This window comes from Lycorma delicatula, chromosome 2 (assembly GCF_047948215.1).
Source record: "Lycorma delicatula isolate Av1 chromosome 2, ASM4794821v1, whole genome shotgun sequence".
Classification (NCBI taxonomy): domain Eukaryota; kingdom Metazoa; phylum Arthropoda; class Insecta; order Hemiptera; family Fulgoridae; genus Lycorma; species Lycorma delicatula.
Genome location: NC_134456.1, coordinates 55,588,607 through 55,616,350, shown reverse-complemented (window position 1 = coordinate 55,616,350; position 27,744 = coordinate 55,588,607).

Sequence of the window (27,744 nt, the reverse complement as noted above, 5' to 3'; positions counted from 1 at the left end):
CAACTGTGATTCGATTTTTTTGGTCGCAGACATGTAGAACATATTTTTTCTGTTATAGCCAAAGTGACACAGGAACAATTTAATTAATTCAAAAAATCTAAATAAATTATGAATTTTCTCGAAAATGTCGAGTCCTATATCAAATTCAAGAAAGTAGTGAAAAATTCAAGCAATATATTTTTTTATGGATTAAAAACAGCGGTGATAAGTATAATAGTCAATACTAGGTTGAACACAAATATGGCAGATCCTTTCGAAATATGATCTTTTAATTACTTAATTAAATTTCATTTAATATTTTTATAATGGTAATATTAATAAAATGAAAACGATATCTTAAAACAAAGACACTTAACTAATGTAATTACGGTAAAGTTATTTTAAAAGAAATAATATTAGTTATATATAGTATATAATAATAATACTTTAATTGTGAGGTAATAAGAAGCTTATCTTACCAGTCACCAACTATTGGTCATAACGACCGTTGTCAGTTGTCATATTTCTTCCTTGAAACACTGCATTTTCAGTATAACGTTAAACCAATTACTTGTAATTTTAGGCTTATTGTAAATAGAACCTTCAGCCCTATCAAGTATGAGTCTGAAATTCATTTCTATAAAGCACTAACGATAGTGATCGATGAATGGAATTTAAAATTAATACCTGCAACAAAAAATCAAAACAAAAAATTCATTGCTTCATGACAATTATAATTACGTTCTACGGTCTTTTTAATTACTCCTCCTAACTATAGATATGAAGAACCAACCATCTGTAACAACCGTCAGTACAATTGTATGCCAACAGACTGCCAGCCACTTAAACAGTTTATTTTTATGTAATAAGGTCCATGCTAAACTTACTTGACAACTGAACATCGTCTCTAAAAGCATGAGTCCTGCTATGGGCATATTTAAACTCAGTTTTATTCGTAAATTCTCTACCTGACAGAAAATTATAATAGAATACGGACTTAAACTCATAACACTCCTCGTGTAACAAACATGACATCCTACCCTAAACAATGAAAAAACTTTTCATAGTCTGCAAACACATGAATATTAGTATAATTTAACTAATGCACTGTACACATCTTTCTTTTACTTTTATTCGAAACATTTTTGTTTTTTCAGAAGGTCATTCAACAACTTAGGCCATGTTGGGATTTTCATATCCTCTCAGATATTTTCAGCAAAAGAAAGTTACTAAAGAAACCATGTGAAGTGTAATCGGGATGAATTAAGGAAATCATATACGATTATCTATTTAAAAATGACTTGATTACGTGCAAAAAATAGGTAGAGGTGTTTTCATAAAGAATTTCCTAATTTTCATAGATCTTTTTTTCATTCCCCACGAGTAACGTATTTGAAACGACATAAAACCTTTACCGACTGTTCCACATCCTGGAGCGTACGGGCGTCTCTAAATCTAAGACAGTAAAAATTCTTTCAACATCATTTTAGCTTTGCTTTTCAACTGTCTCTTTTTTAACTCAGTAGATTTTTAATATCTTTATTCCGATCAATGACCAACGGTTATGTGTCGGGCTCAAAAACTCTGTTTCATCACCTGCTACTGTAGACTTAAAGAAAATTAGGAATTATGTTCGTACAATTCAGCATGTTCCGCTCTACTTCATCGTAATTTTTAGCACGTTTTCTCACCACAGTAAAAGCGTTTAACAATTATGTACTTATTTAAATGTTTAAAAAGTACAAAAAAAACATTCGTTTTGGTCGGTAGAAAAAACGAATCACTTTCCAAAATTCATAACAATTGCTTAGAATAATGTACCGAGCAGATTGGGATAAAAGTACAATCTAATTTACTAGGTTATAATATACCCCCTATAATGATGATAATTTAAAGAAGCAAATTATTAAATGATAGAAAAAACTTTCATAGAATTCTAAACCTTACCAAGGCTTACAAAATTCAAAGTTCCATAAGCTTGAAGGTTCACTTTCTAAATTCACATGTGGAAGATTTTCACGAAAATCTGGGTGACGTTAGCCAAGAGATGGGTGAGAGATCTCATCAGCACATGAAGTAAACGTATGAAAGGACGTATCAAGGAAAGTGTGGACTACTATGATGATGGCAGACTATTGCTGGATGTTGAAACGAGATGAACCCTATAGAGAACATAGAGGGAAAAGCGTAAAACAGAGTATAATTCGTTCAAAGAAATTTCGACACATGAAAAAAAATTGTAATATTTTACATAATTCGTCATTAAGGATGGGCGAAAAGGAGCAGTGGTTTCCAAAAGCATGACATACGTCATAAAAATTAATTAAATAAAAATAAATTAAAAAATGCAGTATAATAGAATTAGGCTTATTTTGTGGCAATTTTCATTAGAAATTAAGAAGTCAATGACACCCCCCTGCCATTCTCTTTAGGCCATTAAACTATTTAGCTACAAGGATGCAAAATATAATCCAACAAAGTAATTTTTTTTTCTTTCTTGTTTAACCTCCGGGACCACCATTAGGTATTACTTCAGAGGATGAGATGAATGATTTGTAACGTGTGTGAAAATGCCATGCCTGACCGAGATTCGAACCTGGGATGACAGGCTACGACGTTACCACTCGTGCCACGGAAGCCGGCGAACATATTATTTTAATTTATTACAAAATATTCGTTGTTATATCTACTTTATTGTATCACATTTTCACAATTTTTTAACTTTTAAAAAATTTTGAAATTTGCGATTTGCAAAAAATTCTGATGTGATGGAAAAATTGAAGGTTATTTTCCGATTCAGCGCTAAAAAATACATAAGAATCGATTACCAAAAAATAAACAACACAACCATCGCAGGCTTGTGTAATTAGATCACTAATCTTAAGACCAATTCCAGGAATAAAAAAACCCAATAAAAATCTTTTTCAACCTTTATTTAAATCTTACATAGTCATCAATTTCAAATTCATCTTTAATAATTATCTCCTTATCAATACCAAACAACAATTTATATTGTTCTTTTCAATATACTCAATGAACTTAATAATAAAACACTAAAAAAGTTGTTTCAGTTTACCCTCTACATCCTACATCCCTAACAATTTGTTTTACATATTCCAAACGTGGCCTGCCTACACAATTTTTCCCTTCTACCTGTGCTTCCAATATTAAAGCGACTATTCCAGGATGCCTTAGTATGTGGCCTATAAGTCTGTCTCTTCTTTTAACTATATTTTTCCAAATGCTTCTTTCTTCATCTATTTGCCGCAGTACCTCTTCATTTGTCACTTTATCCACCCATCTGATTTTTAACATTCTCCTATAGCACCACATTTCAAAAGCTTCTAATCTTTTCTTCTCACATACTCCGATTGTCCAAGTTTCACTTCCATATAAAGCGACACTCCAAACATACACTTTCAAAAAAGTAAAACTAAAAGTAAAACTAAAAAAGTAACAATATGAAAAATAATAAAAAACAAGAATTTTTAAAAATATAATTAAAATATAATATTTATTTCAGATAAGAAATAATGTTTTTGTAAATTATACAAAATTTTTGTAAATAACTACAGAATTTTATAATATCATTTTTAATGTTAATAAAAAAATACCTATTAAATGATTCGGTTGATTCGGTTAATAGTTAGTTCTCATGACATTTTTTACCCCTCTGACAACATTAAATTTGAAAGAGATTAACCATAATAAAGCAAAATAAACAAGAATTTACTTTTTGATATTTCAAAGCAGTGTATATTAATTAATATTGATTATCGAGAAATTCTTATGTCAGTCCAATAAATTCGTAAATATTAGCAACAATACTGAAAAATATTTGATAATGGAAAGAATGTATTGGCGTAAATAATAAACTTCTTGCACTTGTTTATTAGACTGAAGTGTTCACAAGTTTCAACGAAAACATTTAAATACTATTATTACAAAATAGTAATAAATAAGATAGAACATAGAAAACACTATTCCATTAGTCATCCAGTAATTTTTCCATTGTATACTGAGCAACACGAAAAAATTTTCTTTTTAAATTTTTCAGAAATTGCTTTTCATAGTGAATTTCATGTATTTCCCTCGATAGAAGAAATTTTTTTGTTAAAAACATATAACGGAATAAAAAGAAGTTATTTTTTTTGAGAATCTATATGACTACATGAAATCGAGAGACCTAGACAGTTCTTTTCCGTAAATTTAGTTGAGGAAAAAGATCATTCATAAACCACCATTTATTATTAAAAAACCTTTTACAACGTTCCATATTAAAAGTGTACGGATTGTTAGAGATTGTAGCTGGATAAAACAACTTGCGCTGTGGGCCCGATAAGCCAAACTAAACATACTTTATACGGCCTATTTTTAGTTTCAGTATTCACTGGAATTCTATTGAATTATCCCAAAGGATTATACCGTACTTGCAAATGAATTGATCACAGGCAGAGTTCACCATCTTTAAAATATTTCTTTCACACCTCAATTGTTTTTTCCGGAATAGACAGCGAATAGAAGATATTCTCCAAAGGTGACTAAAAATTATTCCCTAAAACTTTAATGAAGTTACTCAATTCAGATCAAATGTATTGCAGAGTGTTAAGTAATCCAATTTTACCATTAGTTTTTAAAACAAATTATTTAATAAATTTTGTTAATATTTAATACATTTTTGAGGAGAAAGTGAATTGTTTTTTTCATGCACCAATAGACAAAAAAATTAATGATAATTTTTAATTTTGCCAGAAACTATCAAGCAAGTCCCAATTGCGTTCTAGGATATCTCACCGTTATTTATATATTCTGTATTTGAAATTTCATTCAGATGTAAAAGAAAAAATAGAGGACCCAATTATGAAAGCCGGCATAAAACATTTTTATTTCCTTCCTACAAACAAATAAATATCAGATTTTATTAATTACTCTACTTCTGATTAATTCTAAACCAATTATTCTGAGCAATTTCGCACGTTAGGATTGATAGGTACATAATTATATTTTTTATATTGATATTTATTTATATTTTTTAGAATCCACTTATTTTATATAAATATTTCAGACATTTATCAACCATAAAGCTGTAGCTATTAAAATACTTTTCTTCTTTTTTTTAATCATATAAGCACAGATATCAATATCAATTTGAATGTTTAAATTTTAAATGTATTAGAAATTTAAGGAGGATGTACATCAATTGATAACTTAGATACGCAGCAATTTTCGAATAACATAAATTATTACCTGCTTGAAGAATAGGAGATATTTTTTGAAGTCATCTTGTTTTAATTACCTACGATTAGTAGATTGTATTACCATAGGTAACACACCTATGAGGGAACCATCACAGCACAAGAGCTAGTACACTACAGTTATTAAATCAGAATGATTTTCAGTTTCTGGTTTAATATTTAGATATCATTAACAGAAATCTAAAATTAATGTTCTTTAATTTCGAATAACAGATGTACCTACTGCCCTAACATGTAAAATTTTGGACAAATTAATTTACAATTATATTTCTCAAGTGCATGTTTGATCCAGCCGTAATAATTAATTTAGAATAGCAAAAATTAACAAATTACAGTTCGGAAAAACAAATTTTGTCAATGATTTCTCTGGTTAAATACATACACGTATCATGGGTTCGCGTATGTGCGTTCGCGCCCGCGCGTGTGTGTGTATAGGGAAACAAAAAAAAAATTATCAGATTTTGATTTTTGCTTCTGTAAAGCATGCAATATCACATCATGACAAAATAATATTTTAATGCGAATAAACGCATTTTAATCTTAATTATAAAATAAAACAAAAAAATGTTTATGTCTTGAACTGTGTAATATTAATATATCTTGCTCTTATTTAGGTAAATTATTTTTTTAGGTAAATTATTTTTTCTTTTTCACTAATTTTTCGGGATCATTACTTTAATTTATTACGGTTGGATCAAATATGCATTTTAGAAATTAATCTTTTCTAAGTTTTGATTCCCTAGATATAGATACTCACACATACACAAACACTAAAAAAAAAGCATTTAATATTATTGCATTACTCTGAAGGGTTTTTAAATGAAATGAACAAAACTAAAGCTAATGCCAATAGGTTATTGGATTCTCCCACAATAACGGAGGACTACAAATATATACCCATGTATGGTGAAGTTAATCGATACAGCGCAGAAAAATAATTTATTTTTCTGTGCGCTGTTCCTTACCAAATAAAACAAATAGAGTGAACTCCGAAAGCAAACGGTATACTCCATTACAGTATGTCCCGTATTTTGTACTACAATACATTTTCGCATTAATTCCAGTCTGTCTAGACTAAATTGGCGCCAGTCTCTCTCGTTTCTATAGCAACAGACGACGCAGCTGGAGCTGCAGCGCCTTCTTGATCTTATTATACAATTTTTTTTGGAAAAATATTTTCCACTTTGCTCGACTCGTTACACAATTGTCACTTATTTACTTCACCACTTCCAGTTTGACAATTTACGTAAACTATATAATCGTATTTACCTAATAACTTCAAAATAAAGCACTTACTTTCAGACGAATTTCACAAAATAAATATAAAAAGATAAATAAAAATATTTTTAAAAAAATTAAAATTTTTTAAGCTTAATTAAAAGGTTTAAAAACTTTCATATCTTAAATTTTCGAAAATGAAAACCTAAAATAAGAAGTATGACATTTTTGTAAGATTAGTCTATAATCTCATAAACATAAAACTTTATGTTTAAATTGTTATATTTTATTTTTAGACGTTTATTTATTAAAAATTTTATTTTTTACAACTGCGTTTGCATTAATTAATTCTTAGCCTACTATTTTTGTAGAATGAAGAGATTTTATTCCTTAAAGAACCTCTTTATCGATTAATATTATCTGTCACACTCCATATGTTGAGAATATGGAAATAATTAAGAAGGGGATCATACAATTAAATAAACAATTTCCCTACTACCACACCAAAAATAAAAAATAAATAAATAAAATTAATACTAAATAAAATTTAGTGTTAGTGTAATCACAAAAACAGGATGTACAAAAATTATGAGACGGATTTTTTTTTAGATTTCCATTTGATTTCTGTGTATGCATATAGGTAATTTAAGGATAAATACAAAAGTGACACCATTTTTGATATGGCGGCCCAAAGGTGCTCTGATTTAGGCAGATTATTTTTTTCTTTTTTACTAATTTTTCGGGATCATTATTAATATTTATATTTTAGTAAAAGTAGAATACAAAAATTAAGAATGATTTAGAGGATGAACTTAGGTGAACAGTTACATCCTCCTTAAATTCTTCAAGTTACATTCTTCTTACGGAATCTGGATTTTCTAGCTGTGAGATCTGTTATTTATTTATATCAGTCGTTCATTATTTGAGTATTATGGCTTTAGTACTTTTATTTGTTTAGCAAAGGATAATTAATTTTTGTAAATATTAAATAAGTTGCAATTCTTTTTATTTTTTTGTAAAGATTACCGTACTTATTCGAGTACCCCCCGCACATTTTTCTTGGAATTGGAGAGAAAAAATAAGGGTGTGGGGCTTACTTGAAACATAGTCTTTAGCCAGGATAATTTATGTAATGTAAACATTTTCTTACAAGTACCTAAATTCACAAAAATGTACCTAACATCACAAAAATGTAGTAACATTACGCTTTCGTTTATCAATACCGGATGCCGCTTATACAGAATATATCCTTAATTATTAACATCCTGTTCATATTATCGATAGGAATGAAGTTACAGTATTTTTATAAAACTGATTCATTCTGTATAGGCTGCATCAGGTACTAATGACACTACAGATACAGTATCAGTTACCCATCGTCGTCTTGTCTATTCGTCATAGTCATTGTACTGTTTGTATATATGGACGGTTATATACATTTTTCGTCTTGTATTTCGTCCATGAATTTCTCTTAGCGTTCAAGAAGACCCGACGGCACACCGCTCTAGCCCTGCGGTACAAATTTAGATGTTCAGTTGTAGGTCTATTATTGAATTTGCGTAGTGCCCGCCGTCGATTCTTAATAGCACGTTTGCAATCATCATTCCATCACGGAATGGAAGAACGTTTAGGATTGCCCGATGTTTCTGGGACATATCTGCTGGCTGTTTCGAGTATTATAGGCGTAAAAGAGGAAAGTTGCTCAAGGATGTTCGCACCGACGTCATACTGCGATTGGAAGGCTTTATAATATCCATCCCAATCTGCCTTTTCAACAGTCCACCTCCGTGGATGTTGATTTTTATTAATTATTTTTGTTTGGACTATAAGAAAGGCACTTCGGAAGTAACTTCGTCTTATCGTACAAAAAAAGAATAAGTAAAAAGCGAGATTGAACAATTAGTGCAAAAAATACACTTGTGTTAAACAATCAGATCAATTATCAGAACTATAAATGTTAGTAGTTTTGTGATATTTATAACCTATTTACTCGATGGTAATTATTCACATCGATTATGGGTTTAAAATAAATTGCTTTTCTTATTTCCAACCAGCACCTGTAATATATCACTTCAACAGACAGTAAATATAGGTATGTAATAAGTTAACCATTTTATTTTATATATCAGCCGTTGACGGTTGAATTTGTAAAAGTACTCAGATATGACGTCATGTAGTAAAACTCTATTCCTAACAAAATCCTTAAGCATTCCTATACGTACAAACTATTTTTCAACCAATATCTTTCATAAGAAAGAATATCATATATTACACATATCCCTACAGGGATCATAAATCTATTTTATGTCTAATGTAAATTGATAATAGCTAGAGTATAGGATAGAGCCTCATTTAGGACCCAGATCAGTAAGAGGACTGAAGATCACCCAGCAACGAATGAGAGTTGCATATGAGACTCGGGTGAAGAAAGTGACCTGATGGTGAAGGGGCGCAGGATAACCCCGTGTGGAGCCGTCGTGCGTCTGCACTTGTGCAGATGAGGGACGGTGATGCAGCGCGGGGACTCTGGACCCTTGGAGCCTAAAGACATCTCCTGGCGCCGTGCAATGCTTAATTACAGGACCGGCCTCGGAAGGGGAAAACGGTGAGATAGGAGTTTTAGTCGGTAAGGTGCGGATACACATAGGCTCTTAATAACATTTAGCCGAACCCTTGCGAGTCCAACACTCCCCCATTTTTGGGGGATGCGAAAATGACATTTATCAGACTCATCTATAACAAAAAAAAAATTGAAAATAAACTGATAAACCGGTTAAAAATGCATCACTGATCAATTAAGTACATTAATTTTAAACAATATGTTTATTGTTATAGAATATGTTTAGTGATTTTAGAGTAATTAACTCAGCGTCAAATAATGGGCAGGCAGGAGTAGGTTTCGTGATGAACAAGAAGATAGGGAGGAGAGTGGAGTATTTCAAAACGCATAGCGATAGAATCACTGTAATAAGGATAAAATCAAAACCTAAACCGACAACGATTGTTAACGTCTATATGCCTACAAGCGCCCATGATGATGATGAGGTAGAGTGTGTATACGAAGAGATTGATGAAGCAATTAAACACGTAAAAGGAGATGAAAATTTAATAATAGTTGGAGAGTGGAATGCAAGCATTGGAAAAGGCAAGGAAGGAAATATAGTGGGTGAATACGGGCTGGGCAAAAGGAATGAAAGAGGGGACCGATTTATAGAATTTTGCACGAAGTATAATTTAGTAATTGCCAACACCCAAATTAAAAATCATAATAGAAGAATATACACTTGGAAAAAGCCAGGCGATACTGGAAGGTATCAGATAGATTATATCATGGTTAAGCAAAGATTTAGAAATCAACTCGTGGACTGCAAAACTTACCCTGGAGCAGACATTGATAGCGATCATAATTTGGTGATAATGAAATGTAGATTGGGGTTTAAAAACCTGAAGAAAAGGTGTCAGATGAATCGGTGGAATTTAGAGAAGCTTGAGGAAGAGGAGGTAAAGAAGATTTTTGAGGAGGACATCGCAAGAGGTCTGAGTAAAACAGATAAGGTAGAAAATGTAGAAGAAGAATAGGAGAATGTTAAAAAGGAAATTCTTAAATCAGCAGAAGCAAACTTAGGCGGAATAAAGAGAACTGGTAGAAAACCTTGGGTTTCAGACGATATATTGCAGCTGATGGATGAACGTAGAAAATATAAGAATGCTAGTGATGAAGAAAGTAAAAGGAACTATCGGCAATTAAGAAATGCTATAAACAGGAAGTGCAAACTGGTGAAAGAAGAGTGGATTAAAGAAAAGTGTTCAGAAGTGGAAAGAGAAATGAACATTGGTAAAATAGACGGAGCATACAGGAAAGTTAAGGAAAATTTTGGGGTACATAAATTAAAATCTAATAATGTGTTAAACAAAGATGGTACACCAATATATAATACGAAAGGTAAAGTCGATAGATGGGTGGAATATATTGAAGAGTTATACGGAGGAAATGAATTAGAAAATGGTGTTATAGAGGAAGAAGAGGAAGTTGAGGAGGATGAAATGGGAGAAACAATACTGAGATCTGAATTTAAGAGAGCATTAAAAGATTTAAATGGCAGAAAGGCTCCTGGAATAGACGGAATACCTGTAGAATTACTGCGCAGTGCAGGTGAGGAAGCGATTGATAGATTATACAAACTGGTGTGTAATATTTATGAAAATGGGGAATTTCCATCAGACTTCAAAAAAAGTGTTATAGTTATGATACCAAAGATAGCAGGGGCAGATAAATGTGAAGAATACAGAACAATTAGTTTAACTAGTCATGCATCAAAAATCTTAACTAGAATTTTATACAGAAGAATTGAGAGGAGAGTGGAAGAAGTGTTAGGAGAAGACCAATTTGGTTTCAGGAAAAGTATAGGGACAAGGGAAGCAATTTTAGGCCTCAGATTAATAGTAGAAGGAAGATTAAAGAAAAACAAACCAACATACTTGACGTTTATAGACCTAGAAAAGGCTTTCGATAACGTAGACTGGAATAAAATGTTCAGCATTTTAAAAAAATTAGGGTTCAAATACAGAGATAGAAGAACAAATGCTAACATGTACAGGAATCAAACAGCAACAATAACAATTGAAGAACATAAGAAAGAAGCCCTAATAAGAAAGGGAGTCCGACAAGGATGTTCCCTATCTCCGTTACTTTTTAATCTTTACATGGAACTAGCAGTTAATGATGTTAAAGAACAATTTAGATTCGGAGTAACAGTACAAGGTGAAAAGATAAAGATGCTACGATTTGCTGTTGATATAGTAATTCTAGCCGAGAGTAAAAAGGATTTAGAAGAAACAATGAACGGCATAGATGAAGTCCTACGCATGAACTATCGCATGAAAATAAACAAGAACAAAACAAAAGTAATGAAATGTAGTAGAAATAACAAAGATGGACCGCTGAATGTGAAAATAGAAGGAGAAAAGATTATGGAGGTAGAAGAATTTTGTTATTTGGGAAGTAAAATTACTAAAGATGGACGAAGCAGGAGCGATATAAAATGCCGAATAGCACAAGCTAAACGAGCCTTCAGTAAGAAATATAATTTGTTTACATCAAAAATTAATTTAAATGTCAGGAAAAGATTTTTGAAAGTGTATGTTTGGAGTGTCGCTTTATATGGAAGTGAAACTTGGACAATCGGAGTATCTGAGAAGAAAAGATTAGAAACTTTTGAAATGTGGTGCTATAGGAAAATGTTAAAAATCAGATGGGTGGATAAAGTGACAAATGAAGAGGTATTGCGGCAAATAGATGAAGAAAGAAGCATTTGGAAAAATATAGTTAAAAGAAGAGACAGACTTATAGGCCACATACTAAGGCATCCTGGAATAGTCGCTTTAATATTGGAAGGACATGTAGAAGGGAAAAATTGTGTAGGCAGGCCACGTTTGGAGTATGTAAAACAAATTGTTGGGGATGTAGGATGTAGAGGGCATACTGAAATGAAACGACTAGCACTAGATAGGGAATCTTGGAGAGCTGCATCAAACCAGTCAAATGACTGAAGACAAAAAAAAAATGTTTATTTAACAAAAATATGAATTTGAAGTATTATTATCAACAGCATTCGTCGGCGTGTTTTTAAAAATTTTTATTACTTCTTCGCTAATTAACATGTAAAAATAAAAATATTTGTAGAAATGTATTTCTAATGTATTTTGTGGCAACAGACACAAAATTTAAAAGAATAGAAAATTAAATTAGCTTCTAAAAAAAATTACTAACCATTTTTATTATCATTAACTACAAAAATCTTAATGATATTAATTTCTAAGAAATCTGCTTTTCTAACAACATATCGTAGATGATGAAACACAAATTTTATGCCGAATAAATATTTTTTTAATTTAATTTAATTAATAATAAGTAAGCTTATATTTAGATAACGTGATTTATTCTCAATTTAACTTTGGAGAACATTTATATATAAAGAAATCTCGGTTAAGAATTTTATGTAAAGTTTCACCTTAACGATGTTTAAATTTTTTAGATTCTAATATTAGCAGGTTAAAATAAGCTGGTAAACTACCACAGAACGAGATATTAAAAAAAAAATATTTTTTTTTAAATTAAAAAAAATGACTTTCCTAATAAAATGATTCTGAAAAACACACGACTTTTATTCTTTTTCTTCTTCCAAAACGGACGGATTAACATCTTCCAGTCCTATAAATTTGAAATTTATTTAAAAATACAAAAAAAAAAAATACTTTTTAAAATTAATTTTTCGTTAAGTAAAAGACGTACATTACAAAAGTATTAGAGGAAACAGTCAGATGATAACAGGTTAGTTTTAGTTTTATATTACACTAACCGTTACATTATATTATCAGGGCGAGCAAAGCAAGCCCTTCCCATTTATCTCGGAATCTCCACCCTTTGAACCCCGCTGCGTTATCCTCATGTTTGTGAGAATAATACTGATAAATAACGATTAAAGCCGAAAAGCTCTCTTTCCTACACCGTTTCCCTCGTTCTTGACATAGAAGCTCTAATACGCTACTGCTGTAGATGAAAATATCTTCTTACGATTCCCTTTCCGTTAAACTACGATACCCTATACATCTTGGGAAGAGGTCAAGGTAGACAGTTGAAAATCGAATGAGTTATAAAACGCACATCAATTTGTTGGTCTATTATCTTTACATAGAAAAACATCAAAAACAGAATTATATCGTCATCCAAGAGGAACAATTCACAACTTCAGCCCCAAGGGGACTAAGGCCTTGATCTATGGCTTAAAATATCTCTGTTATTCATGTTATCCCTAGGATAACATGAATGTATTCTGAAAATTTGAAATTAATCAGTCGATTGGTTCTCGCGTGATGTTGCTACAAACGGACAAAAGCTTCCCAAAAGTTCATTAATCATTGAACATTTTATATCTACATACTAGATGTGTGTGCGTTCACCCGCGCAAACATAATATGAGTAAGTATGCGATACTTTACGATATAAAACCTTTTTCTTCTTAATTTAATAGAACTTTAATAGTAAATATCAAAACAAAAATATTTGTATTCCAAAAATAATGGAATGTACTTAACAATAAGTTGTTAACTATTGGGGTATCTTTGACACTAAGTCATCATTAAACGTATCCCTGTGACAAAAGAAGTTACATGACAAAGAAAATTAATATTTTTTATCAAAAGTCAGTCAAAATTACAATAGATTTGTGAATTAAAAGTCAAATATGGAATAAAAACCGATAAAATAATTAATTAAAATAATATGTTTATAGACATGAAAATTAAAATATACAGCATATCAAAATTTAATTAAATTTCGGTTGGTTATTTTTTATGAAAATGTAACTTTCAAAATAATTAATAATTGTTCATTTATTAAATAATTGCTATTAAAATAAAAATTCTCTTTTCTTTACTATTTAACTGAAAATTTAAGCCCACATTTATTATCTTTTATTTTTCGTTATCATTCATTTGACTATTTTATGGTATTCTCCATTCCATTCTATTAATACAACATTCATTTTTATTATATTATACTATGTTTAACAATAAATGTTACTGTGAATAACTCTCTATTTTATTGTACTTCAAATTTCTCTCTAATCACGTGTTCTAATATTCTGAAATCTAATTAGCGGTTAATCTTAGAATTTTACCTATAACTATTCCATATTTCAATTTGCTTTCTCTGTGCAATACGACAAAGATGTTAATATTTTTTAAAAATTATTAGGAAACCTAATAGTTGTCAAATAATTGAAACATTTTTCTTTGAAAAAATTAGTTTCTGAACCTAATTGTCAGCACGTTTTTCAGAAAAATTTCCGAAACCACTGTTTTTAATGGCGATCATCTCAAAAAAGTTACGAAATCCCTAAAGTATATAATTGAATAATAATGTATATTATATTATATTTCGTTTGATCATCTATTTTTTTGTCAAATTTACTCTATTAGCAAATTTAAACTCTTAAGATCTTAGTTAATTTTGCAGTGTAGTGTTATTGCCATTGAGTATCCTGTATATAAGAGGTAATTAACAAAAGCTGATTCTGTTGTGTTTCAGTTGTCTGTGGGTATATATATATTCTGCCTGTCTTATGTAATTTTAGTTCAGTATCTTCAGTTTAATTTATATTCCTAGGTTTCTATGTTTTTCGGTATCTATTTTGGTAGTTTTGTATGACCTAATATAATTTATTTTAATTAGTTCTGAAATCAAAAAAATTCTTTGCATTTAAAATTATATATTTCTGACAAATATTATAAAATCATTAATATCATTTAAATATTTTGTTCTTATTTATCGGTAACAAAAGGTAATCTTGTTCGCAATGAAATGAAGTGTTATCAATATATATATAAATCTGATGTGACATCACATGACTTGCTTGTACGCCTATTAAATTACAAATATACATTTTATTAGATAAAATTTTATTTCATTAATAACTTCTGTTATTTTTTCATATATATAATATATATATATTATTATTATTATTACTGAATTATTGCTTATAGTAAAATTTTTGTTACAATCAGAGATTAATAATTATTATTAAATTAATATAGTTAAAAAAAAAGGGGAAACTGGGATTTGAACTGATGTGCCTGGCTTCCTCTTGAAAGAGCCAAATATTTCAATAATTAATATTTTATTTAGCTATAACTCTGGAACCAATGAAAATAAGTACTACTTATGATTTAACGTTGAAAATTTCTCCAATGGGGGCTTTATTACTACAGTTAAGAAAAATTCCAAAATAAAAAAAAATTGAAATTAGACTTTTTTGGACACTTTTGGTCCAGTCGATTGCAATCAAAAGGGGAGGTGCACAACTAGATGTTACAACAGTTCTAAATCCAAAATTTCAACATTCTACGGCTAATAATTTTTGAGTTATGCGATATACATACGTACGTACATGTAGACGTCACGCCGAATCTATTCGAAATGGATTCAAAGATGGTCAAAATGGATATTTCCGTTGAAATCTGAAAACCGACATTTTTCGCGATCACAATACTTCCTTTACGTCGTAAAAAAGAAGTAAAAATGAGTTTGTTTGTTTGTTTGTCCCGTATGCGTTTCTATACCATTCATCCGATTCCGAACAAATTTTGGCGAGTTGTTGTGTACGCCCGCGAACGTTTCTGAATTAGTTTGGATCCGCTAGGTGGCGCAGGGGTCGAGATATTTCAAAAAATTGTATTTTATGTCCGATTTAGCTCATATTCAGAATATGTGTTACATGGAAATAAATACCTCTGTAAAAAATGGACCCGCTACATAGCGTTGGAGTTGAGATATTTGGAATAATTGCATTTACGGTCCGATTTGGTTCATATTCAGAATATATATTAGTTAGGTGGAAATAAATATTTTTGCAAAAAATGGATCGGCTAGGTGGCGCTCGGGTTGAAATATTTAGAAAAATTGTATTTATGAACCGATTTGGTTTATTTTCAGAATATATTAGTTACGAGAAAAGATAACGTTTTGCAAAAACTTTACCCGCTAGGTGGTGAGGGTGTCCAGATATTTACGAAACAAACATACAAACTTTCTTCTTCTATATACATAAATGGCAATGTTTGTATAATTGTCTGCTATAAACTAAAAAACTACTGGACCAATTTACGCGCAGGTTTTTGCAAGGTGGTCCGCGTTGTTCGTAGAAGGTTTAAAGCTATTGAAATCCTCGATCTGATTAGTAGAAATTAAGTTAGGGGTATTTTGAACAGAGTACTATGTTTAGAGAGTAGTTTGAATTAAATCCGATGGTTAGTGCTGTTTTGACAATTAGATTTATTTACATTTTGACTTTTATTAAGTAAAAGGTTAATATTGTGAAGTTCCGTAATGTTTTGTAAGTTTCTTTATGTTCACTATTAACTGTGATGATTTTATAGCCGTATCTCTTTTTATTAAACAGTTATTTTCTACCGATTACTGTGTTTAGTGAGCGGTTTGAATTACATCCAATAGGTGGTGCTATTTTTTTGCCCATTGGATTTAATTACGTTCTAACTTTTATAAAGTGAGAGGTAAAATTTAGTGAAGTTCCGTAATATTCATTTTTTTAATGTTATATCAAACTTTCAATTGTGTGTTTATATATATTACACACACACACACACACACACACACACACACACACACACACACACAAATCTAGCAATAGCGAAGCATTGCCGGGTCTGCTAGTAAAGTAACATAACATTGATCATATTTTACGTCGATCTAACCACATCTTCAATCTAGTCGATTTTTTGAACCTAGGTTTTTATAACCATAACTTTGCACAAGGAACTAGCCTAGATTTTGTATTGACGAATGTAACTGTGTCAACTCTTTCTTCGGACGGTGTTGTGCACCCGGATAAACATCATCCTCCGTTCTCAATAATCTTACACGACTCTTCGTTCATTCATGATCATGTTACAAATCGTTCCACGTATAATTTCAGAAAGGGAGACTTTAAATCTTTCTTTATAGACGTGACGAACGCAGATTGGGCCAATGTTCTTCTGTGTCCTAACCTGGACGAAGCTGTGACGAATTTCCATCAGGTGTTCAGAAAAGCTATAGCCAAGAATATTCCATCACTCGTCGTCGATCGCCTAAGTTTCCGTTCTGGTTTTCAGCCGACCTTATAGCGCTGATTAAGAAGAAAAAAGTAGCACATCGACGATTTAAATTAACGAGACTTACTTCTGACTATCGCTCGTTTTCAGAGCTACGAAAGAAAGTTAAACTGATGCTTTCTAGGGATAATTATAACCACGCAAGGTTCATCGAAAGCGATCTAACGTTTAAGCCTTCAAGGTTTTGTAAATACGTCTCACAACACAGATCTAACCCAGAAAGAGTAGTTGCACCTCTGATCGATAATGAACCAGTCACCGATCCTCAAGTGCTATGTACTCGTTTTGGGGAGTACTTTCAATCTGTGTTTCAGTCTTTTCCAGAGGATGTACAAGCGGATACCTCTTCAACGTCCAAAGATCGGATGAAGTGTGCTGAGCTTGATATACCCTATGTCAGCGTCGAATTAGTATTAACCACCATTAACGGAATTAATCACAAGGCGCCCAGTGGACCTGATGGCATACCACCATTTATTATTAAATGCGTCAGCAGCGTGATCGCTCCTATTCTGGCCTCATTGTGCAACTGGAGCTTGAAATCAGGTACCTTCCCCAGCCTATGGAAAAAGGCGATCGTTACTCCAATTCCCAAACCTAGTGTCCCCCTTATTTCTAATTTCCGCCCTATTTCCGTCCTATCCTCCTTTTCTAAAATTTTTGAATCAATCCTAACATCTCGTATACCTCAAAACATCCAACATAAAATCTACGCTTCTTAACACGGCTTCATGCAATCCCGTTCCACAACCAAAAAACCTCAATTGTTTCCTTAATAAAATTGGTGCTGTTGTTGAATCTCAAGGTCAGGTGGATGCTATCTATTTTGGTTTTCAAAAAGCATTTGACAAAATGCCCCATTACCTGCTCCAAAAGAAGTTGGCTGAATTTGGGTTCAATGAGCGTCTTGTCAAGTGGATCTCTTCATACTTGAATAACAGAACTTTTGCTGTTAGGTATGCTGGATGCTCTTCCCAAAGAGAATTCTCTGCAATCTCTGGAGTTACACAGGGTTCCAACCTTGGTCCGTTGCTGTTTCTACTTTTTATAAATGATATTACTGAATCCGTCTCTGTTGGTCTGAGTATGTATGCCGAATACCTTAAAATATTTCTTCAGATTAAAAGCTTACATGATCACCTAATGTTACAACGCTATATTAACCATATTTACCAGTGGGCAATGAGAAATCACATGCCGCTAAATTTCTCAAAAATTAAACATATTCCGTTCTCCCGAAAAACTAACATTGCTTGGTATAATCTCTCTAATAAACTCTAATAAACTCTCTTCCCATTAATACTGTGAACTCCGTCACCGACCTAGGCATACTCCTTGACTCCAAGCTATACCTTTCTAAACACGCAGACATGATTGTGAGCCGAGCGAAGAGAAATCTTGGTCTGTTGAAATGGATTGCGAGACCTTTTGTTGATCCTCGACCTTGTGTCTTACTCTTCAAGTCACTTGTTCGAAGCCAGTTTGAATATAAAACCTCAACCTGGAATTCTTGAAGAGACTATAACATCGAAAACGAAATACAGTTACGTACACCCGGAAGCAATATTCAAAACGTTTGTCCTCTTGCATACTCTACACATTATCTCTTAAAGATGCGCTTTAACTGCTGTAAAAAAATATGATAAAATAGACTTTTTTCAACCGAGGAAGAATTTCGTTTTTGAACTGAGTAGGTTTTACTCCGATATAATATAGATATTAAAAGTATAAAAACCCATAATACTAGATTACTACAGAACTTCACTAACCCTCTTCTGCTTGACCGTAGTTAAGTTATATAAATTAAAACAATTTTCTATTAATAAATAAATAAATATTTTAATAATTAAAATCAATTATATTGTATAACAATGACGTAAATTTCTTTTGTGTCTCTTTTACCTGCACATATATATATGTGTGTGTGTATGTATATATATATATTGACAGTGCTGTATAAGTAACTGAAATTCTATTTAAATGTAATTGGATGAAGGAGATAAGATGTAAATTTTTGAATTGTAACTAATGTTATTATTGTTATTAAACTATATTATTTAATTTTGTTTCCTGAATTATGTGTATTTTTAATTAAGTGTATATGTTTATCTGTAATCTTGTATTTATGCAAAGACATATAATAATATAATTGTGTAACATAATTAAAACACCAGTATTACTCTTATTTTTATGAACTAATAATTATATGAGCTATGATTATGAACCAATGACTAATAATTATTATGAACTAATGATTAAAATTTGTATTTTTAATTTATATTGACATTTTTAATTTATATTTAATGTATATAGATATTCTTTTTTATGTACTATTGTGTAATACACAAAGGCTGTCCTATTGCACAAAAAATACAAACTAATAAATAAAAAAAATAAATTATTATTATTATTATTACTGAAAGGTGTTATTGCAATTTTTTGTTCTTTGTTGTAATTTTATTATAAATTCGGTAAAAAAAAAAGAAGTATAATCCACTTTTATCCTCGTTGTAATAATTTTACATAATTTATTTGATAATTATTTATTTCATCAGGTTATTATAAAACTCTATATAAAGAATGCTTAAAAAATTGTGAATGAATAAAAAGTATTAACGATAATACTGTAGATATTATTAGATCGGTTACAGCATACAATCTATGATAATCTTATTTAATGATGCTCTTTTTAAAAGTCATAACCTTGAATGTTGTTTGCTGTGTTTGTCTAAACGGTAAAACTTGAACAACATAATAAAATTATTTTTGTGTGATATACTTAAAGACATCAAAGTTACACTTAATTACCTCATAACGTTATATTTTTCTGATAACCGTAAAAAAATAGATCGTTTCCAAGCAGGAACATCTGTTATACTTCATTTTTTTTAACAGTTAAAAAGTTATTTAAACGCTCCCACATATTATTAATGTTTTGTTTATATACATTTGTATGTTCAATTTGTTATTTTCTTCACAAACCGGGTCGTTTCTGGTTGATAACGCTTACTCTATTTTCTAGTGGTAATCCCGTTCTATGTATTTTTGGTAGATATTTTAAACGAAAAAATACTTCATCCGCGTAAACTATTTGAAAATATTTTTCATTTTATTCTTTTCATCGTTGCTTAACATCGAGATATACGGCCGGCCTGATCATCTCAAACAAATTTGTTTGTTTGATTTTCTAATTAAAATTAGTTACGTTAATTTTCCCGATAAATATTCTCGCTTTCTTTACACATCCTTAGCCTACGTTCTCATATTAATCGCTTTAATAGTTTATTTCGGCGTTCCTTTTCTTATTTTTATCTAGATGCAGCTTTTTTCGTACAAACGGGCTATTGAATTTAGAAAATGTAATATAAAGTAAATTTTATCAATAAAAATTAAGGTAAGAAAAAAAAAACAAGAATTTTTTAAACTAGTTTTTTTTTTTAATTTTGAATGTTTCGAATTGAATTGAACTAATTGAATTTGTAAAATTAAATAGAAACCATTAATATGAAATGTACTCTTTATTATGCCTACTTCTGACCGTCGACATTTTACGAAGAATTGCAAACAATTAATTTACGTATGCGTTGTTATCGAGGTACGCATATAACAACGACAAAGTGACATTGGTTACAACGAAGTTTCCTGGCATCGGTTTCTTATTTTTATATAATGGAAAAATAATTGTATATGAAAAAACCATAATTTTTTGGGGTTGGGGTAATCGATGATGGTTTGTAAAATTATCATTATAAATTTAAATAAACCAAAAAATAGTTTAAAAAATTCAAATATTCGGTATTTTTTATTTTTTACCTGTTCCCTCATTTCCAAAATCACATTTCAAAATGTTTTTTTTTTTTATAGTTCTACGTTTACTATATTAAATGGAGGAAACTAAAAAAAATTCTAGTGAAAAAATGTACAACCAAAAGTTAGCAAAGAATTTTTTTCGGTGGGAAGGGGGTGAATTATGACTAACATTTATTGTCATTATTATGAAAATTTTAAATAAATAAAGGTTTTAAAAAGAAATTCAAAAAAAACAATTATTTTAAACCTAGATCGGCTCTCCCTACCATCAATATTGCCTTGCTATGTTTCGGATTTCTATACTAGATCGTGGGATACCGGTGTTCTTTGGTGGTTGAGTTTCAAATAACGATAAATAATTCAATTATAACAATAAAAAAAAATATCAAGAAGTTATTAATGAAATAAAATTTTATATACTTTTAATTTTAAAAATATGTGTATATGTAATTTAATAGGCGTACAAGGAAATCTGGTGTCCACATCAGATTTTTTTGTGATAATTCACATTGTGAGCTTAAGGCGTGTTGGGAGTGACAACATGAATTTTGCAGCTTATACGAATATGAAGGAAACTTTCCTTTTGAATGAAAGAGACCGAGGTCGTTAGTACTAAAACACGTGGGTATTTCTTTATGGTACTTTCCATGTTTTATTTTTTCAAACTAATTCCGCTGTAAGTCTACGCGAATTTGATTTATGGAGATTATAACTGACCGATAAAAAAAATCCAAATTGCTATTTAATTTTTTTTTTAAAAAACATACAGTAAAAGTAATGATTATCTTGATTACATTCTGTTAAATTATTATCGAATTCACTTATACTTTCTTTCATCTTATGTTAGAACTTGGCTGTCGTGTGACGTGACATAGGGTGGTAAAACGTGAAAGAATGTTTTCTTGCAATGTCGGGACTTGTATTGTACCTAACAGTGGTATTAAATAATTCTTTACGGTGGAGTACGTTGATCTTGGAACAAGTCTTTTCTCTGTCATATTAAACGATTATTTTGCTCGAAACAATAGTAGTGTTAAATCGCTTATGAATTATTTTTCTTTGTTTACGATTTTTAATATTGTATTTTAACAGTTATTTATGTCATCAATAGCCTTAAAACGGCGTCCTTTCATCGCCGATTTTAATTTTGGAAATAAGAAAATAGGGAGGCTGACGGAGGACAATCATGATCCTTTCCACGAATGTTTCATCGTCATCGGCTTGTTTAAGAAGTTGCCGGTAAACGTCCACTCGATGTTCTTCTGCTGTTCGGCCGTCAAACCAGGAACACACTTTGCTGTAACTCGATGCATGTTCAGTTTTTTAGTTAAAATGGCAAATCTGGCAATCAATTGCCGATTTGCAATCGTTGATTTTCTGAACGCGGTTGTCATCAGTGAAAGTCGAATGTATGCCTTCCTAGACGAGGGTCATCTTCGATCTACTGACGACCGCTTTTAAATCGTGAAAACCATTCGTAACATTACATAAGACCCAGAGCAACATCTCCGTAAGCTTGTTTCAAAATTTAAAACGTTTATGTGATGAAAGTTTTTTTTAGTTTCACGCAAAATGTTATTTGTATCGTTGCTTTTGAAAATCGCTACAAATACTTAAACATGTTGCACTCAAATAACAATAAAAAGAAAACTAAGACAAATATCAATAATGCAAGATCATGTGGTTACAGAAAAGATTATGTGGAATACAATGCTGCCAACCGCACGTCACTAAATATCTCCATTGGCGCGTAACTGAATATGTTCTGTTATTTTCTGAACAGCCTTCGTATATATATATTGGTCATCCTTCCCGGAATTTGTAAAGGGTATTAAAAAATTTAATACTCTTCCGTCAAGTGATAAAACTGAAAATTCTTATTATTCCTGCCTACTTACTAGTAAGTAAATAGTTTATTTACATAAATAGTAAATACTTCATTTACCCTGTTCGTTTTTCTCGGTTCGAATCCCTGTCAGACATGACAGTTTTAATCGCTACAAAATTGCCATGGGATTTATCATGCACATGTTTGGAGCTTACGTGTCGAATTTTTCGTCAAACAAATAAAAAAGTCTACTTTACAGGTAGCTTTATGTAAAATATACAGAGTGTTTAACAAAGTACGCTAATTCTTTTAATAATGGCAGATAAAAACATGAAATTTATTAGGCTTGTCTTGCCTAAAAGGCTTTAATAAACGACCTATTATTTTATTGTAAGCTAGTTGTTAAAAAAAATAGTCTTATTATAGAAACAGTTCAATTGAAAATTAAACATTCCTAATTGTAAAGAATAAAGTGGACATGGTGATGACCGTATCTAAAACTTATTTACTGCTTTATTAATCCAGTAATGTTGAATAACAAACCATATAGAAGACAGGAGTTTTGTTAGTTTCCCTATAAAAAAACTGGAGTTGTTCTAGGATAGTTCAGGTGGCTATTAAGTACATAGGAAACTTATATCGTAGTTGGTTATTAAAATCCATCCCACAAAAAGTGCCATTCAACGGCTTGCGACTAAATAAAAGTGAATATAAAACAGTATAAATACAATTAACTTTCTGTTCTGTGAACATGTCGTATACCTTGGATTCAATCAATTCGAGGATCTTAGGAATAATTTAATCTCAATCTCTATTTAATTAAAATCTAAATAATTTATAATAAATCATTAAGATAACATTATTAGGTTCTTACGTATTAGCTTATCGACCATTGAATTGCAAACTCTTTTAGGTGATTGTTAATATCACCCGATATAACCATTATATTACCATTTTTATAACCATTTATGTTTATTTTTAAAATATAATTTAACCAAATTTAATTTACGCTCGATAACTTTGACTAATTAAGACAGTAAAGTTTTGTATATGTAAATACATTCAGTAATTATTGCAATTATTTATTATTTAATCAAAACACAACTGTTAATTAGTCGAGGTTAGCGCACGAAACGAGCGTAGGTTAACTTTGAGTACGACCCAGAAATCAAAACGCCAGAAGATGGAGTGGCACCCTCAAACTCACCACATCCCAAAAAAAGCAAAAATGATAAAATCAAAACCATGCTAATATTTTTCTTTGATAGTAATGTCATTGTCCATAAGGAGCCTACAGGACAGACTGTAAATCAGTATGTTTACCGAGAAATTCTTCAAAGACTACGGAAAAGATTTGGCCGCGTGACACCAGCCATCAAAGATAACTGGATGCTGCATCAAGAAAATGCACACCTTGACACGCTGCAGTCTCAAGTAATTAGTTTTTGGAACAGAAAAACATTCCTGTAATTACTCAACCACCTTTATCACCTGACTTGAAGGACACAATTCTGGAAAATTAGAAAATTTTTGAAAAAATGTATGCCACCACATGAAGGACATTCCGGTTTCTGAGTTCCAACACTGTTATGAAGAGGGGGAAAACCGTTTGGACGTTGTGTTGCTACCAATGGGAACTATTTCAAAGGTGATAGAATCCATGTGTAATTGGATGGTTTAAAAAGTTTTTTGAATCAGTCTCATTACTTTATTTAGAGACCTCGTATGTAAAATATAATTATTATTATAATAATATAAATTATTTTAAATTAAGATCAATTATTATTTATTAATTTATAATAATTTATTATATCTAAATAATTTTTATCTCTACAAAAATATAGAACCCACTATAGACTTAAGACCAAGATGAATGACCAACATGAAATCCCATTCATCCCTGTTACACTTACAAAAAATATTAGATGTCGATGTTTTTTTGGAATAAATATATTATTTAAATGAATCAAAGTGATTTTTCAATATTGATAAAGAAATACAGGCAATAAATTTTACATTAATTTATTGTTTTTTTTTTATTTCTTTAGTTCTTTAAATGTATTTACAATTTACAAGTCTGATTTCTTGTTTCTCTAGGTTTTAAAACCTTTCTTTGGAACAGTAAAAAGGGTTTTCTTAGAAAAGTACAGAAATGTTTTTCTGAAGTGTTGCTAATTAACTGATTCAACCTTTTTCGACTAGTCTTGTTTCTGTGTAAATATTTTGTTCATAACTACAGTGTATTATTCACTTAAAAGTAGTACTTGAAAACGGATCTCGGGGAGACTCCAACCACTTGTAATATAAAATAACTGAAACGTTATTTACGCATTTAAAAACAAGACATGGAAGAAAAAAGGATGAAATTTTAGTAAAATTAGTTTCAAAACTATCAGCCTTTCGAAGATTAATGACGTACCAACAAAATAAAAATCTTAAGAAATTAAACCCTGATGTTTAAACGTTTGGTTCAACATTTAAGAGGTGATTTTTTTTTAAATTAAGAATAATCAAACTTCTGTAAATATTTTTCTCTTTATTAAATATATTGGGTTTATAAAAGTAAATTAACTAAATTGCAAAATAATTAAAAGATTTAGTACAAAACTTAAGAAGATTTATTAAAAAGTAAAATATTTTCAATACAAATAATCTCACAACTTCGAATAAATGTCTTCAATTCCATTAGTTACTTTCAATAAAAAATAATTCATAAAGATCATGAATTTTCAGCACGGTGGCCCTCCACTATCATTATGGTTTTATTTCTGTTTATTTTTTATTTATTACTTAGATAGCTTTCTTCTTACATTATTAGTGTTAACTGGTTTCTTTCCGATTAATAATTTTTTCCTTTGGGTTTTAGTCTCTAACCTATTACATAAGTTCTATATTGTTGTATTTCTGCTTTACTCTTCACTTCTTTATTTCTGAAATATTGTCGATATTTTTGATGTGGGGGCCCTCCACCCCACTTCATCGCCACCCCAGAATAACCATGTTATTCATCCACTTCTGTTTCCTCTTCATTTCTTGATTTAGAATTATTGAAAACTTTTAGCGGTGGGGGCCCTCCTCCCCACCACACTTTATCGCCACCCCAGAATAACCATGTTATTCATCCGTTTCTGTATGACTTCACTTCTTGATTTATGAATTATTGGAAATTGTTAGAGGTGGGGGCCCTCCTCCCCACCTCACTTTATCGCCACCCCAGAATAACCATGTTATTCATCCGTTTCTGTGTGACTTCACTTCTTGTTTTATGAATTATTGGAAATTTTTAGAGGTGAGGGCCCTCCTCCCCACCTCACTTTATCGCCACCTTAGAATAACCATGTTATTCATCCGTTTCTGTGTGACTTCACTTCTTGATTTATGAATTATTGGAAATTTTTAGAGGTGGGGGCCCTCCTCCCCACCTCACTTTAACACCACCCCAGAATAACCATGTTATTCATCCGTTTCTGTGTGACTTCACTTCTTTATTTATGAATTATTGGAAATTTTTAGAGGTGGGGGCCCTCCTCCCCACCTCACTTTATCACCACCCCAGAATAACCATGTTATTCATCCGTTTCTGTGTGACTTCACTTCTTGATTTATGAATTATTGGAAATTTTTAGAGGTGGGGGCCCTCCTCCCCACCTCACTTTATCACCACCCCAGAATAACCATGTTATTCATCCGTTTCTGTGTGACTTCACTTCTTGATTTATGAATTATTGTAAATTTTTAGAGGTGGGGGCCCTCATCCCCACCTCACTTTATCTTCACCCCAGAATAACCATGTTATTCATCCGTTTCTGTGTGACTTCACTTCTTGATTTATGAATTAGTGGAAATTTTTAGAGGTGAGGGCCCTCCTCCCCACCTCACTTTATCATCACCCCAGAATAACCATGTTATTCATCCGTTTCTGTGTGACTTCACTTCTTGATTTATGAATTATTGGAAATTTTTAGAGGTGGGGGCCCTCCTCCCCACCACACTTTATCGCCACCCCAGAATAACCATGTTATTCATCCGTTTCTGTGTGACTTCACTTCTTGATTTATGAATTATTGGAAATTTTTAGAGGTGGGGGCCCTCCTCCCCACCTCACTTTATCGCCACCCCAGAATAACCATGTTATTCATCCGTTTCTGTGTGACTTCACTTCTTTATTTATGAATTATTGGAAATTTTTAGAGGTGGGGGCCCTCCTCCCCACCTCACTTTATCACCACCCCAGAATAACCATGTTATTCATCCGTTTCTGTGTGACTTCACTTCTTGATTTATGAATTATTGGAAATTTTTAGAGGTGGGGGCCCTCCTCCCCACCTCACTTTATCACCACCCCAGAATAACCATGTTATTCATCCGTTTCTGTGTGACTTCACTTCTTGATTTATGAATTATTGGAAATTTTTAGAGGTGAGGGCCCTCCTCCCCACCTCACTTTATCGCCACCCCAGAATAACCATGTTATTCATTCGTTTCTGTGTGACTTCACTTCTTGATTTATGAATTATTGGAAATTTATAGAGGTGGGGGCCCTCCTCCCCACCACACTTTATCGCCACCCCAGAATAACCATGTTATTCATCCGTTTCTGTGTGACTTCACTTCTTGATTTATGAATTATTGGAAATTTTTAGAGGTGGGGGCCCTCCTCCCCACCTCACTTTATCGCCACCCCAGAATAACCATGTTATTCATCCGTTTCTGTGTGACTTCACTTCTTTATTTATGAATTATTGGAAATTTTTAGAGGTGGGGGCCCTCCTCACCACCTCACTTTATCACCACCCCAGAATAACCATGTTATTCATCCGTTTCTGTGTGACTTCACTTCTTGATTTATGAATTATTGGAAATTTTTAGAGGTGGGGGCCCTCCTCCCCACCTCACTTTATCACCACCCCAGAATAACCATGTCATTCATCCGTTTCTGTGTGACTTCACTTCTTGATTTGTGAATTATTGGAAATTTTTAGA